The following is a 15,630-nucleotide window of genomic DNA, read 5'->3' on the forward strand; positions in this document are numbered from 1 at the left end:
ATCGTTTTGATGTGTTCTTGGATTCCGTTTGCAAGAATTTTATCGAGGTGATATTCATAAGGGAAATTGGTCTGAAGTTCTCTTTTTTTGTTGAGACTTTGTGTGGTTTCAGTGTAAGAGTAATTGTGGCTTCATAGAAGGAATTGGGTAGCGCTCCATCTGTTTCTATTTTGTGGAATAGTTTGGACTGTATTGGTATGAGGTCTTCTATGAAGGTCTGATAGAATTCTGCACTAATCCTATCTTCTCCTGGGCTCTTTTTGTTTGGGAGACTTTTAATGACTGCTTCAATTCCTTTAGGAGTTGTGGGGTGGTTTAGATGGTTTATCTGTCCCTGATTTAACTTTGACACCTGGTATTTGTCTAGAAAATTGTCCATTTCCTCCAGATTTTCAAGTTCTGTAGAATATAGACTTTTGTAGTAGGATCTGATTTTTTTTTTTTTTTAGTTTCCTCAGATTCTGTTGTTATGTCTTCCTTTTCATTTCTGATTTTGTTAATTTGGACACACACTCTGTGCTCTCTGGTTAGTCTGGCTAAGGATTTATCTATCTTGTTGATTTTCTCAAATAACCAGCTTTTGGTTCTGTTGATTCTTTGTATAGTCCTTTTTCTTTCTACTTGGTTGATTTCACCCCCGAGTTTGATTATTTCCTGCCTTCTACTCGTCTTGACTGTATTTTCCTCTTTTTGTTCTGGAGCTTTTAAGTATGCTGTCAAGCTGTTGATGTATGCTGTCTCCTGTTCTTTCTGCAGGCACTCAGAATTAAGACTTTTTCTCTTAACACAGCTTTCATTGTGTCCCATAAGTTTGGGTATGCTGTGCCTTATTTCCATTAAATTATAAAAAGTCTTTAATTTCTTTTATTTCTTCCTTGACCAAGTTATCATTGAGTAGAGCATTGTTCAACTTCCATGTGTGTATGTGGGCTTTCTATCAGTTTTGTTGTTATTGAAGGCCAGCCTTAGTCTGTGGTGTTCTGATAGGATGCATGGGATTATTTCTATCTTCCTGTATCTGTTGAGGCCTATTTTGTGACAAATTGTACTTCCTTTGTTTGGTGTATTTGATGTTTTGACTATTATATAACAGGAGCAGTTTCTTTTCTGGTCCAATCTATTTGGAGTTCTGTAGGCTTCTTGTATGTTCATGGACATCTCTTTCCTTAGGTTAAGGAAGGAAGTTTTCTTCTATGATTTTGTTGAAGGTATTTACTGGCCCTTTAAGTGGGAGTCTTCACTCTCCTCTATACCAAGTATCCTTAGGTTTGATCTTCTCATTGTGCCCTGGATTTCCTGTTTGTTTTGGGCTAGGAGCTTTTTCCATTTTCCATTACCTTTGACAGTTGTGTCGATGTTTTCTATGGTATCTTCTGCTCCTGAGATTCTCTCTTCTATCTCTTGTATTCTGTCGGTGATGCTCGCATCTATGACTCCTGATCTATTCTCTTGGTTTTCTATCTCCAGGGTTGTCTCCCTTTGTGCTTTCTTTATTGTTTCTATTTCCGTTTTTAACTCCTGGATAGTTTTATTCATTTCCTTCTCCTGTTTGGTTGTGTTTTCCTGTAGTTCTTTAAGGGATTTTTATGTTTCCTCTTCACAGGCTTCTACTTGTTTACTTGTGTTGTCCTGTATTTCCTTAAGAAAGTTATTTATGACTTTCTTAATGTCCTCCATCATCATGATAAAATGTGGTTTTAAAACTAGATCTTGCTTTTCCGGTGTGCTTGGATATCCAGTGTTTGCTTTGGTGGGAGAACTGGGCTCTGATGATGCCAAGTAATCTTGTTTTCTGTTGCTTGGGTTCCTGTGCTTGCCTCTCGCGATCATGTTGTCTCTGGTGGTAGCTTGTCTTGCTGTTTCTGATGGTGTTGTCAGCACTCCTGTAGACCTGTTTTCCTGTTTTCTTTCAGCCAGTTATGGGAAGAGAGTGTTCTGCTCTCAGTTTTGTAGTCACTCCTACGGCCTGGCTTTCAGCTCTCAGCAAGGGCACCAACAGGAAGGGCCCTGCCCCTACTGCTCCTAGGTCCGTGTGCGCAAAGGGCATAGATGGCATTAGGTGTTATTTCCTAAGTCGGGAATGTGGGCAGAGAGTCGTCTCCTCTGAGTTCTCAGAAGTGTCCAAACCCCTGAGGGTCTGCCTCTCCCATGAACATGTGAATTGGGTATAAGGAGCTGTTTGACCGGTTCAAGTCAGATCCAGGCCCAGATCTGGACCACGGGGCTCCTGCAGCTGACTGATCATATATTCCTGTGTCCACAGGCACTGTGCAGTTTCCTCTTAGGACAGGAATGAGGGCAAAGTTTGGCAGAAGTCTGGCCCTGCAATCTAAGAATTGCCTGCACAGCTAGGTGTTCAGCTCTCTCTCACAAGTGACATGAGAGCCACTTATGAAGTTTTAAGATGACTATGTATGAGCTAATCAAAAAATCTGAATTGCAAAGTGAAATCCCCATTCAAAACAAATGCTTTCCACTTATGTACCTCACCTGTTCCCTTGCTTTCTGTCAACATCCTTGCTTACATATATGACCAACAGTGAACTCCTCCAATAGCACTCTCTCTCCCTTCTATGCTACCACCTCAGCATTTGAAAATCATCTGAAAGATGATAAAAACCCTCTCCCTGAAAAGAAGCCTGACTCATTTGAGAAGACATTACAAATTTCTTACATTCAGATCTGAAATTCTAGTTTGAAACCTGTTCTTATCTTTTAAAGCATTTTTCTCAACCTCTGTGTCATGACCTCCTTCAGGGAGGGATATTGAGCGACCCTTTAACACTAGGCTCCTAAGACAATCAGAAAACACACACTTATAAAATTGTGATTCATACCAGTAGCAAAATTACAGTTATGAAATAGCAATGAAAATTTTAAAGCTAGGTTCTGATAGTTAAGTGGTTCTTAAACAAGGCTTGAAGCCCCACACTTTGCCCACATGCAATGAAGGTATGAGTTCTAAGTGAAAAACTAACAGGAGGTAGAATCCAGAGACTGGGAGACGGGCAGGTTTACTGACCTGGAGTTAGAGAAGGTTCTAGATGATACCAACTGGCGAGTCTGTGGGATGTTGAGCAAGTGAAACCTGTGCTTCCTTAGTTATAAAGTGAGCACTGGAACTACAGGGCTTCAGCATCACTCCCTGCTTAAAGGTGGCAGTGTCCACAGGCAGCAGTTGTCCTCACTTTGTGCTGAAGTGCATTAATGGCCAGACAGATAGTGAGACCTGTTTCTCTTGGGGCTGAAACACTGTCTTAGGGTTTCAGTGTTGTGAAGAGACACCATGACCAAGGCAACTCTTATAAAGGACAACATTTCATTGGGACTGGTTTGTAATTTCAGAGGTTCAGTCCATTATTGTCATGGCAGGAAGCATCACAGTGTTCAGGCAGACATGGGGTTGGAAGAGCTGAGACTTCTACATTTTGAACCAAAGGCCCCAACATGAGACTACTGGAATAGCACACTGGGTGTAGCTTAAACATAGGAGACTTCAAAGCCCACACTCACAGAAACACTCCCTTCAACAAAGCTACACCTACTCCAACAAGGCCACACCTCCCCTAATGTCTACTTCCCATGGACCAAGATATTCCAACTTCAACCATGGCAACTCTTATAAAGGAAAACATTTAATTGGAGCTTACTTAACAAGGTATACTCCATTATTGTCATGATGGGAAGCAAGGCTGAATTTTCCACATCTGGATCCACAGACAACAGGAAGAGACTGATACCAACTTCCTAAAAGTGACACTCCCTAGGGCCTGTGGCATCCCTTTTCATCCTAACTATCGCATTCTATTCCCTGGCGCCCATAGGCTTATAGTTACATCATAAAGCAAAGGCATTTAGTCCAACTTCAAAAGTTACCATGGTCTATAGCAGTCTCTAATGTGTAAAAACTCAAAGTCTGTTTTAAGGCTCATGACCATCTCTTAATTGTAATCTCCTATAAAATCAAAATCAAAAAAGCAGATCATTTACTTTTAACATATAATGGCACAAAAAATACTTTATCATTTGAAAATGTAGGAATGGGAGCACAGTGGGGATATACTGGACAAAAGCAAGACCAAACCTTAGCTGGGCAAACTCCAAACCCTGCATCTCCACATCTGATATCAAAAGGATCTTCAGATCTCCAACTCCACACTTGTCTCTCTTGGGCTAGGTTCCACTCTCTGTTAATAGGTCTCCTTGGAAGATACTCATGGCTCTGGCATCTTCAGTGTCTTCAGGGCTCCAAGGCAACCAGGCTTCGCCTTCACAGCTTCATACAATGGCCTCTCTGGCCCTCCCTTCAGGGACACCTCTGACACATGCCTGGCCTCAGAGACTATCCGTATAGTTACAAAGAGCTTGCTCCTAGGACTCTAATCTTGACTATGACTTCTATGACTCTAGAACCCCTTTCATCTGCGACTCTACACTCAGAACCATGAGGGTGAAGCTTCCAGGTTCTACTGCTTCCTGCTACATGGTCCCATCATTCATAAAGGAAATATTTATATGAAAATCTCCCCAAAGGGTAAATTTTTAAAATGTGCTATCCAGAATGCAGGTAAACAATCTAGATGCCTTACACATTAAACTCTTCTGAAAATTACCAACTATTAAATGGGAAAAAAATTCATGAACAGATAATTCTAAGGAAAAAAACATCACATCTCTTAATCACATAAATGAATGTTCATTCATGAGTATAAACAAACAAACAAAAACAAACTATGTTTGCAATGGTGGGGGGCAGGCAGTGGCAAGATGTATAATTAGCCAAAAACTCAGAAAACCTAGAAAAGAGCACACATCCAACATTGTAAAGACTTGGCTTCTGCCCCTCACCACAACAAAAATGAATTGAAACAAAATTAAAACTAGCACATACACTATTTTTTGTACCTGCTCCAAAAATGATAATAAATTTTATCTAATGAAGAAAATTAGTGTTTAACCTGGAAAATTTCTGAAAGGGGAAAATCTTGGCACTATCCATCAGTTTTCAGTGAGTATCTTTCATCTTAAAATTTCTAACAATTCACCCCTCATCTACCCTGAATATGTAAAAAGTGGTATACATTCAATGTCATTCATGGCTCCATTGATTTTGTTGTTATCATTGCTTGGTTTCTAAGAGCAAAGAAAGAAAATAGCCTAATTGTCTATTATCATGTCATGTGTTCTAGTTGCATGATAAAAACACTCTGATCAAAAATAATGTGGAGAAGGAAAAGATAGATTTGGCTGACACTTAACAGTCACAGTCTCATTGCAGAAAGTCAAGAAAGGAACCTGAAAACAGGCAAACTTGCTATTTCACACAGCATTAAATCCAATCTAGGAAATCAATTCATATCCAAAAAAAATACAGCAGGAACAATGCAGAATGCTTCTAGCTAACTGGTTCCTAAGTTCATGCTTAGTAGCTTTTTCATACAGGCTAAGGAATGCCACTACTCACAGTGGGCTGGGTCCTCCTACATCCATTAATAATCAAGACAATCCCCCACAGACATATTCGTAGGCAAATATGACCTGAGAAATCCACCATGGGTAACTCTAAGCTGAGCCAGTTTGACAGTTAAACATAATTGGAGAAGCACAATTAATGAATTCTTCAAGATGAAATAATTATGTTACTGTCCTCAAGATCTTCAAAATGTGTGTAACCTGCAAAAACTTCAGTGTGTCCTGTCCTATGATCAGTGTTAATGGTTAGCAGATCATATAAGATGGGCAGATTGTTTTATCGTATGCTCAGATATTCCTATAGAAAACATGGCCAGAAAACAATAAGAGTGTTTGCTTCCTTAGAGAGAACCTGAGAGCTAGAGGCTGTGGTAGGAGAATGGATTATTTCTACTGTAATGAACCTTTGTAGTTCATGAAGTTTTAAGATGACTATGGATGAGCTAATCAAAACAAATGGAGTTGCAAAGTGAATTCCCCATTAGAACAAATCCCTTCCTCTTCTGTACCTCACCTTTTGTCAACATCCATGCTTACAGGTATCACCAACAGTGAACTTCTCCAATGCCTCCCTCTATCCCTCCCATGCTGTCACCTCAGCATTTGAAAGTCTTCTGAATGATGATAAAAACCCTCTCCCTACAAAGATTTCTGAGACATTTGAAGAAGGCATTACAGATTTCTCTCATTCAGTACTCTGGGATTCTAGTTCGAAATCTGTCCTTAACTTTTAAAGCACTGTTTCTCAACCTGTGGTTGAATGACCCCTAAACAGGTGTGCCCTAAGGCAATCAAAAAATACACATGTATGACATTGTGATTCATAACAGTAGCAAAATTAGTTATGAAATAGCAATGAAAATTTTAAAACTAGGTTCTGATAGTTAAGTGATCCTTAAAGAAGGGTTGAAGCCCCACACTTTGTCCATGTGTCATGAAGGTATGAGTTCTAAGTGAAAAACTAACAGTGAGGGAGTTCCAGAGGTTGGGAGAGGGGCAGGTTTACTGATGTGCAGTTAGAGAACGTTCTAGAAAGATACTAACCGGTGAGTCTGTGGGACCTTGAGCAAGTAAAACCTGTGTTTCCTTAGCTATAAAGTGAGCACTGGAACTACAGGGCTTCAGCATCATTCCCAGCTTGAAGGTGGCAGTGTCCCACATGCAGCAGGTGTCCTCACTTTGTGCTGAAGTGCCTTAATGGCCAGACAGACAGTGAGACCTGCTTCTTTGGGGCTGAAACACTGTCTCAGATTTTCAGTGCTGTGAAGAGACACCATGACCAATAAAGGACAACATTTAATTGAGGCTGGCTTTCAATTTCAGAGGTTCAGTCCATCATCATCATGGTAGGAAGGATGGCAGTGTCCAGAAAGACATGGGGTTGGAAGAGCCGAGAGTTCTACATTGTGATCCAAAGACAGGAATAGGAAACTATTGGAATTACACATTGGGTGGAGCTTAAGTCTAAGAGACCTCATAGTCCACGCCCACAGTAACACTCCCTTCAACAAGGCCACACCTATTCCATCAAGGCCACACCTCCTCTAACTTCTACCATGTGTTCTCAACCATGGCAACAATTATAAAAGAAAATATTTAATTAGGGCTCACTTACTGAGGTATAGTCCACTACTATCACGTTGGGGAGGATGGAGGAGAGTTCCACATCTGTATCTACAGACAAAAGAAAGAGACTGAGACATGCTTCCTCCAACAAGGCCAGACCTATTCCAACCTCCTAATAGTGCCACTCCCTAGTGCGTATGGGGGCTATTTTTATTCGTCTTCTCATATTGTATTCCTTGGCCCCCATAGGCTTATAGCTATATCACAAAGCACGATGTATTCCGTCCAACTTTAAAAGTTCCCATTGCCTACAGCAGTCTCTAATCTATAAAAACCCCAAGACTTTTTTAAGACTCATGACCATCTCTTAATTGTAATCTAGTATAAAATCAAAATCAAAGGAGAAGAACACTTACTTCTAACATATAATGGCACAAAAAATACATTACCATTTCAAAATGTAGGAAATGGAGCACAATGGGGATATACTGGATCAAAATAAGACCAAAACTTAGCTGGGCAAACTCCAAAGCCTGCATCTCCATTTCTGATATCAAAAAGCTCTTAAGATCTTCAACTCCACACTTGTCTGTCTTGGGCTAGGTTCCACTCTCATTTAGCAGGTCACCTTGGCAGATACCCATGGCTCTGGCAACTTCAGTGTCTTCAGGGCTCCAAGGCAACCAGGAGCTTCATATAATGGTCTCTCTGGGCCTCCCTTCAGGGACCCCTCTGACATATGCCTGGCTTCAGTGACTTTCCTTAGTTACAAAGAGCTTGCTCCTATGACGACTTCTATGACTCTAGAACTCCTTTCTTCTGTGACTCTACACTCAGAACCATGAGGCTGAAGCTTCCTGGTTCTAGTGCTTCCTGCTCCATGGTCCCATCATTCATAAATGAAATATTTATGGGGAAAAATCTCCCCAAATGTGTATGCAGTCCAGAATGCCGGTAAATTTAACTCCTTTGAAGATTACCAAGTATTAAATTGGGAAAAAATTCATGAACAGATAATTCTGAGCAAAAGAAATATCACATCTCTTAATCACAGAAATGAATGTTCATTCATGACTATAAACAAAAATCAAAAACAAACTATATTGGCAATGGTGGGGGGGGCAGGAAGTAACAAGATGTATAATTAGTCAAAAACTCAGTAAAAGAGCACATCCAACATTGTAAGGACATGGCTTCTGCCCCATACCGCAAGAAAAACAAAATAAAATCAAATTAAAACTAGCACATATATTATCTATTATACCTGCTCCAAAAGTAATAATAAATTTTATCTATTGAAAGAGTGTTATAAACTGGAAAATCTTTGAAAGGATAAATACTTGGCACTATCAATCAGTTATAGGTAAGTAACTTTCATCTTAATTCCATCTTTAGCAATTTATCTCTCATCCTCCCAAAATATGTAAAAAGTAGTATACATTTGATGTCATTCATGGCTCCATTGGTTTTGTTGTTATCCTTGTTTGGTTTCTAAGAGCGAAGAAAGAAAATAGCCTAATTGACAAATGTCATGTGTTCTAGTGGCATGATACTAACACTCTGATCAAAAATAATGTGGAGAAGGAAAATACAGATTTGGCTGACACTTAGCAGTCAGTCGCACTGGAGAAAATCAAGAAAGGAACCTGAAAACAGGCAAACTTGCTATTTCACAGCATTACGCCTAATCCGGGAAATTAATTCACACACAAGTAGTACAGCAGGAACAATGCAGGATGCTGCTAGCTAACTGGCTTCTAGGCTCATGCTTAGTAGCTTTCTCATACATGCTAAGGAATGCCACCACCCACAGTGGGCTGGGTCCTCCTACACCAATTAATAATCAAGACAATCCCCCACAGACATATTCATAGGCCAATCTGGCCTGAGATATCCCCCATGGGTAACTCTAAGCTGAGCCAGGTGGCCAGGTAAACCTAATTGGGTAAGCACAATTAATGAATATCTTCAAAATAAAATAATTTTGTTAATGTACACAAATACCTCCAAAATGTGTAGAAACTGGGGAAAACAACAGTATGTCCTGTCCTATGATCTGTATTAATGGTTAACAGATCATATAAAGAGGGGAAGATTGTTATATCATATGCTCAAATATTCCTGGGGAAAACATAGCCAGAAAACAATAATAGTGTTTGCTTCCTTGGAGGGAGCCTGACAGCTAGAGGCTGTGGTAGGAGAATGGATTATTAGTACTATAATGAACCTTTGTAGCTCATGAAGTTTTTAGATGACTATGTATGAGCTAATCAAAACAAATTGAGATGCAACGTGAATTCTCATTAGAACAAATCCCTTCCTCTTCTGTACCTCCTCACCTGTTCCCTTGCTTTTTGTCAACATCCTTGCTTACATGTATCACCAACAGTGAACTCCTCCAATGCCTCCCTCTCTCCCTCCTCTGTTTCCAACTCGGCATTTTAAACTCTTCTGAAAAATGATAAAAATCCTCTCCCTACAAAGGGCCTTGACACATTTAAAGAAGTCATTACAGATTTCTTCCATTCAGGTCTGGGATTCTAGTTTGATACCTGTCCTCATCTTTTAAAGCATTGTTTCTTAACCTGTGTGTCATGACCACCTTGAGGGAGGGAGGTTGAGTGACCCTTTAACAGGAGTTACCTAAGACAATCAGAAAACACATGTATGACATTGTGATTCATAACAGTAGCAAAATTACAGTTATGAAGTAACAATGAAATTTTAAAGCTAGGTTCTGATAGTGAAGTGGTTCTTAAACAAGGGTTGAAGCCCCACACTTTGTCCACGTGCCATGAAGGTATGAGTTCTAAGTGAAAAACTAACAATGAGGTACAATCAGGAGGTTGGGGAAGGGGCAGGTTTACTGACCTGGAGTTAGAGAAGGTTCTAGATGATACTAACTGGCGAGTCTGTGGGACCTTGAGCAAGTGAAATGTGTGTTTCCTTAGCTATAAAGTGAGCACTGGAACTACAGGGCTTCAGCATCACTCCCAACTTAAAAGTGGCAGTGTCCACAGGCAGCAGGTGTCCTCACTTTGTGCTGAAGTGCTTTAATGGCCAGACAGATAGTAAGACCTGCTTCTCTTGGGGCTGAAACACTGTCTTAGGGTTTCAGTGTTGTGAAGAGACACCATGACCAAGGCAACTCTTACAAAGGAATACATGTAATTGGGGCTGGCTTTCGATTTCAGAGATTCAGTCCATTATTATCATAGCAGGAAGCATCACAGTGTTCAGGCAGATATGGGGTTGGAAGAGCTGAGACTTCTACATTTTGAACCAAAGGCTCCAACATGAGACTACTGGAATTGCACACTGGGTGTAGCTTAAACATAGGAGACTTCAAAGCCCACACTCACAGTAACACTCCCTTCAACAAAGCTACACCTACTCCAACAAGGCCACACCTCCCCTAATGTCTACTTCTCATGGACCAAGATATTCCAACTTCAACCATGGCAACTCTTATAAAGGAAAACATTTAATTGGGGCTGCCTTACCGAGGTATAGTCCATTATTGTCATGGTGGGAAGCATGGCTCAGTGTTCCACATCTGGATCTACAGAAAATAGTAAAAGACTGATAACAAAACTGTTAGAAGTACCACTCCCTAGGGCCTACGGGGGCCCTTTTTGTTCTATCACATTCTATTCCCTGACCTCAATAGGCTTATAGTTAAAGCAAAGGCATTTAGTCCAACATGAAAAGTTCCCACAGTCTATAAAGTCTCTAATCTATAAAAACCCAAAGTCTGTTTTAAGACTCATGATCATCTTTTATCTGTAATCTCCTATAAAATCGAAATCGAAAAAGCAGATCAGTTTCTTCTAACATAAAATGGCACAAAAAATACATTACCATTTCAAAATGTATGAATGGGAGCACAGTGGGGATATACTGGACAAAAGCAAGACCAAAACTTAGCTGGGCAAACTCCAAACCCTGCATCCCCATGTCTGATATCAAAAGTTTCTTCAGATCTCCAACTCTACACTTTTCTCCCTTTGGCTACATTCCACTCTCAGTTAGCAGGTCTCCTTGGAAGATACCCATGGCTCTGGCATCTTCAGTGTCTTCGGGACTTCAAGGCAACCAGACTTCATTGTCACAGCTTCATACAATGGCCTCTCTGGGCCTCCCTTCAGGGATACCTCTGACACATGCCTAGCCTCAGTGACTTTCCTTAGTTACAAAGAGCTTGCTCCTATGACTCTAGACTTGACTATGACTTCTATGACTCTAGAACCCCTTTCTTCTGTGACTCTACACTCAGAACCATGAGGCTGAAGCTTCTAGCTTCTATGGCTTCCTGCTACACGGTTCCATCGGTCATGAAAGAAATATTTATATGAAAATCTCCCCATAGGGTCAATTTTTAAAATGTGCAGTCCACATCGAGGGTCAACAATCCAGACACCTTGCACATTAAACTCTTCTGAAAATTACCAACTATTAAATGAGGAAAAAAAATATGAACGGATAATTCTGAGGAAAATAAATATCACATCTCTTAATCACATAAATGAATGGTCATTCATGACTATGAACAAAAAACAAAAACAAACTATGTTGGCAATGGTGGTGGGAGCAGGCAGTGGCTAGATGCATAATTAGTCAAAAACTCAGTAAAAGAGCACACATCCAACATTGTAAGAACTTGGCTTCTGCCCCTAACCACAATCAAAAAAAAATGAAATCTAATTAAGACTAGCACATATACTATTATTTGTACCTGCTCTAAAAGTAATAATAAATTTTATATATTGAAAGTGTTATAACTTACAAATCTTTGAAAAGGTAAAATCGTGGCACTATCAGTTATAGGTAAGTAGCATTCATCTTAATTCCATTTTTAACATTTATCACTCTTTTACCTCAAATATGTAAAGAGTATAACACATTCAATATCATTCATGGCTCATTGGTTTTGTTTTTATCCTTGTTTGTTTTCTAGGAGGAAAGAAAGAAAATAGCCCAATTGTCTATTACCATGTCATGTGATCAACTTGCATGATAAAAACACTCTGATCAAAAATAATGTGGAGAAGGAAAACGTAGACATGGCTGACACTTAGCAGTGACAGTCTCACTGGAGAAAGTCAAGACAGGAACCTGAAAACAGGCAACCTTGCTATTTCACACGACATTACATTCAATCCAGGAAATCAATTCATCCCCAAAACAGACAGCAGGAACAATGCAGGATGCTGCTAGCTAACTGGCTCCTAGGCTCATGCTTAGTAGCTTTTTCATACAAGCTAAGGAATGCCACCACCCACAGTGGGCTGGGTCCTCCTACATCCATTAATAATCAAGACAATCCCCCACAGACATATTCATAGGCCAATCTGACCTGAGAAATCCCCCAAGGGTAACTCTAAGCTGAGCCAGGTGCACAGTTAAAGCTAATTGGGGAAGCACAATTAGTGAATATCTTCAAAATAAAATAATTATGTTAATATACTCAACATCTTCAAAATGTGTAGTAACCTGGAAGAAAAGCAGTGTGTCCTGTCTTATGATCATAGCAGATCATATAAAGATGGGCAGATTGTTTTATCGTATGCTCAAATATTCCTGGAGAATACATGGACAGAAACAATAAGAGTGTTTGATTCCTTGGAGGGAACCTGACAGCTAGAGGCTGTGGTAGGAGAATGGATTATTTCTACTATAATGAACCTTTGTAGCTCATGAAGCTTTAAGATGACTATGTATGAGCTAATCAAAACAAATGGAGTTACAAAGTGAATTCCCCATTCAGAACAAATCCCTTCCTCTTCTGTACCTCCTCTCCTGTTCCCTTGCTTTTTGTCAACATCCTTGCTTACATGTATCAACAACAGTGAACTCTTCCAATGCCCCCTCTCTCCCTCCCATGTTGCCAGCTCTGCATTTGAAAGTCTTCTGAATGATGATAAAATCCCTGTCCCTACAAAGAATCCTGTGACATTTGAGAAGACATTACAAATTTTTTTCATTCAGGTCTGGGATTCTAGTTTGAAACCTGTTAATATCTTTTAAAGAATTGTTTCTCAACCTGTGGGTCATGACCTCCTTGCGGGAGGTTGGTTGATTGATCCTTTAACAGGAGTCATCTAAGACAATCAGAAAACACAATGTATATCATTGTGACTCATAACTAGCAAAATTACAGTTATGAAGTAACAATGAAAATTTTAAAGCTAGGTTCTGATAGTTAAGTAACTGTTAGACAAGTGTTTAAGGCCCATATTGTGTCCAGGAGTGATGAAGGTAAAAGATCTAAGTGAAAAACTAACAGTGAGGAAGAATCAGGAGGTTTGGGGAGGGGCAGGTGTACTGACTTGGAGTTAGAGAAGGTTCTAGAAAGATACTAACTGGCATTTCTATGGGACCTTGAGTAAGCGAAACCTGTGTTTCCTTAGCCATAAAGTGAGCAGTAGAACTACAGGACTTCAGCATCACTCCCAGCTTAAAGGTGGCAGCGTCCACATGCAGCGGGTGTCCTCACTTTGTGCTGAAGTACCTTAATGGCCAGACAGTGAGACCTGCTTCTCTTGAAGCTGAAACACTGTCTTGGGGTTCCAGTGCCATGAGGAGACACCATGACCAAAGAACTCTTATAACAACAACATTTAATTGAGGCTGGCTTACAATTTCAGAGGTTCAGTTCATTATCATAATGGTAGGAAGGATGGTGGTGTGCAGAAAGACAGGGGTTAGAAGAGCTGAGAGTTCTACATTTTGATCCAAAGGCCCCACAGGAGACTACTGGAATTACACATTGGGTGGAGCTTAAGCTAGGAGACTTCAAAGCCCACACCCACAGTAACACTCCCTTCAACAAGGCCACACCTATTCCAACAAGGCCACACCTCCTCTAAGTTCCATTTACCATGGGACAAGAATATTCAAACCACAACCATGGCAACTCTTATAAAGAAAACACTTTATTGGGGCTGACTTACCAAGGTCTAGTCCACCATTGTAATGTTGTGGAGGATGGATAAGAGTTCCACCTCTGCATCTATAGACAACAGGAAGAGACTGAGGCATCCTTTCTCCAACAATGCCAGACCTATTCCAACCTCCAATAGTGCCACTCCTTAAGGCCTACTGGGACCATTTTATTTGACCTACCATTCTATTTCTTGGCACCCCATAGGCTTATAGGTATATCATAAAGCAAAATGCATTTAGTCCTACTTTAAAAGTTCCCCTAGTTTATAGCAGTCTCTAATGTATAAAAACCCAAAGTTGTTTTAAGACTCATGACCATCTCTTAACTGTAGTCTCCTATAAAATTAAAATCAAAAAAGCCGATCACTTACTTCTGACATATAATGGTACAAAAGATACATTACCAGTTCAAAATGTACAAAAGGTTCCACAGTGGGGATATACTGGACCAAAGCAAGACCAAAACCCAGCTGGGCAAACTCCAATCCCTACATCTCATATCTCATGTCAAAATGCTCTTCAGATCTCCAACTCCACACTTCTCTCTCTTGTGCTATGTTCCACTGTCTGTTACCAGGTCTGCTTGGCAGATACCCATGGCACTGACATCTTCGGTGTCTTTGGGGTTCTAAGGCAACCAGGCTTCACCTTCACAGCTTCATACAATGGCCTCTCTGGCACATGCCTGGACTTAGCTACTTTCCTTAGCTACAAAGAGCTTGCTTCTATGACTCTAGACCTGACTATGACTTCTATGACCCTAGAACCCCTTTCTTCTGTGATTCTACACTCAGAACCATGAGGCTGAAGCTTCCAGCTTCTACTGCTTCCTGCTACATGGGTCCAGTGAAATATTTATAAGGAAAAATCTCCCCAGATGTGTTTGCAGTCCAGAGTGCAGGTAAACAATCTAGATCATGACACATTTAAACTCCTCTGAAGATTACCACGTATTAAATGGGGAAAAAATTCATGAACAAATAATTCTAAGGAAAAGAAATATCACATCTCCTAATGACATAAATGAATGTTCATTCATGACTATAAACAAAAAAAACAAAAACAAACTATGTTGGCAATAGTGGGGAGGCAGGCAGTAGCAAGATGCATAATTAGTCAAAAAACCAGTAAAAGAACACACATCCAATATTGTAAAGACTTGGCTTCTGCCCCTAACCACAAGGTAAACAAATTGAAATCAAATTAAAACTAGCACATATACTATCATTTGTACCTACTCCAACAATAATAATAAATTTTATCTACTGATAGAGGGCTATAATCTGGAAAATCTTTAAAAGGATAAAATTTTGGCACTATTAATCAGTTATAGGTAAGTAACTTTCATCTTAATTCCATCTTTAGCAATTTATCTCTCATGCTCCCCAAATAAGTAAAAAGTGGTATACATTCAATGTCAGTCATGGCTCCATGAGTTTCCTTGTTATCATTGTTTTAAGAGCAAAGAAAGAAAATAGCCTAATTGTCTATTATCATGTCATGTGTTCTAGTTGCATGATTAAAAACACTCTGATCGGGCCTGGGGATTTAGCTCAGTGGTAGAGCGCTTACTTAGGATGCGCAAGGCCCTGGGTTCGGTCCCCAGCTCCGAAAAAAAAGAACCAAAAAAAAAAAAAAAAAAAAAAA

The sequence above is a fragment of the Rattus norvegicus genome, chromosome 1, assembly GCF_021556685.1.
Source record: "Rattus norvegicus strain SHRSP/BbbUtx chromosome 1, alternate assembly SHRSP_T2T, whole genome shotgun sequence".
Taxonomy (NCBI): domain Eukaryota; kingdom Metazoa; phylum Chordata; class Mammalia; order Rodentia; family Muridae; genus Rattus; species Rattus norvegicus.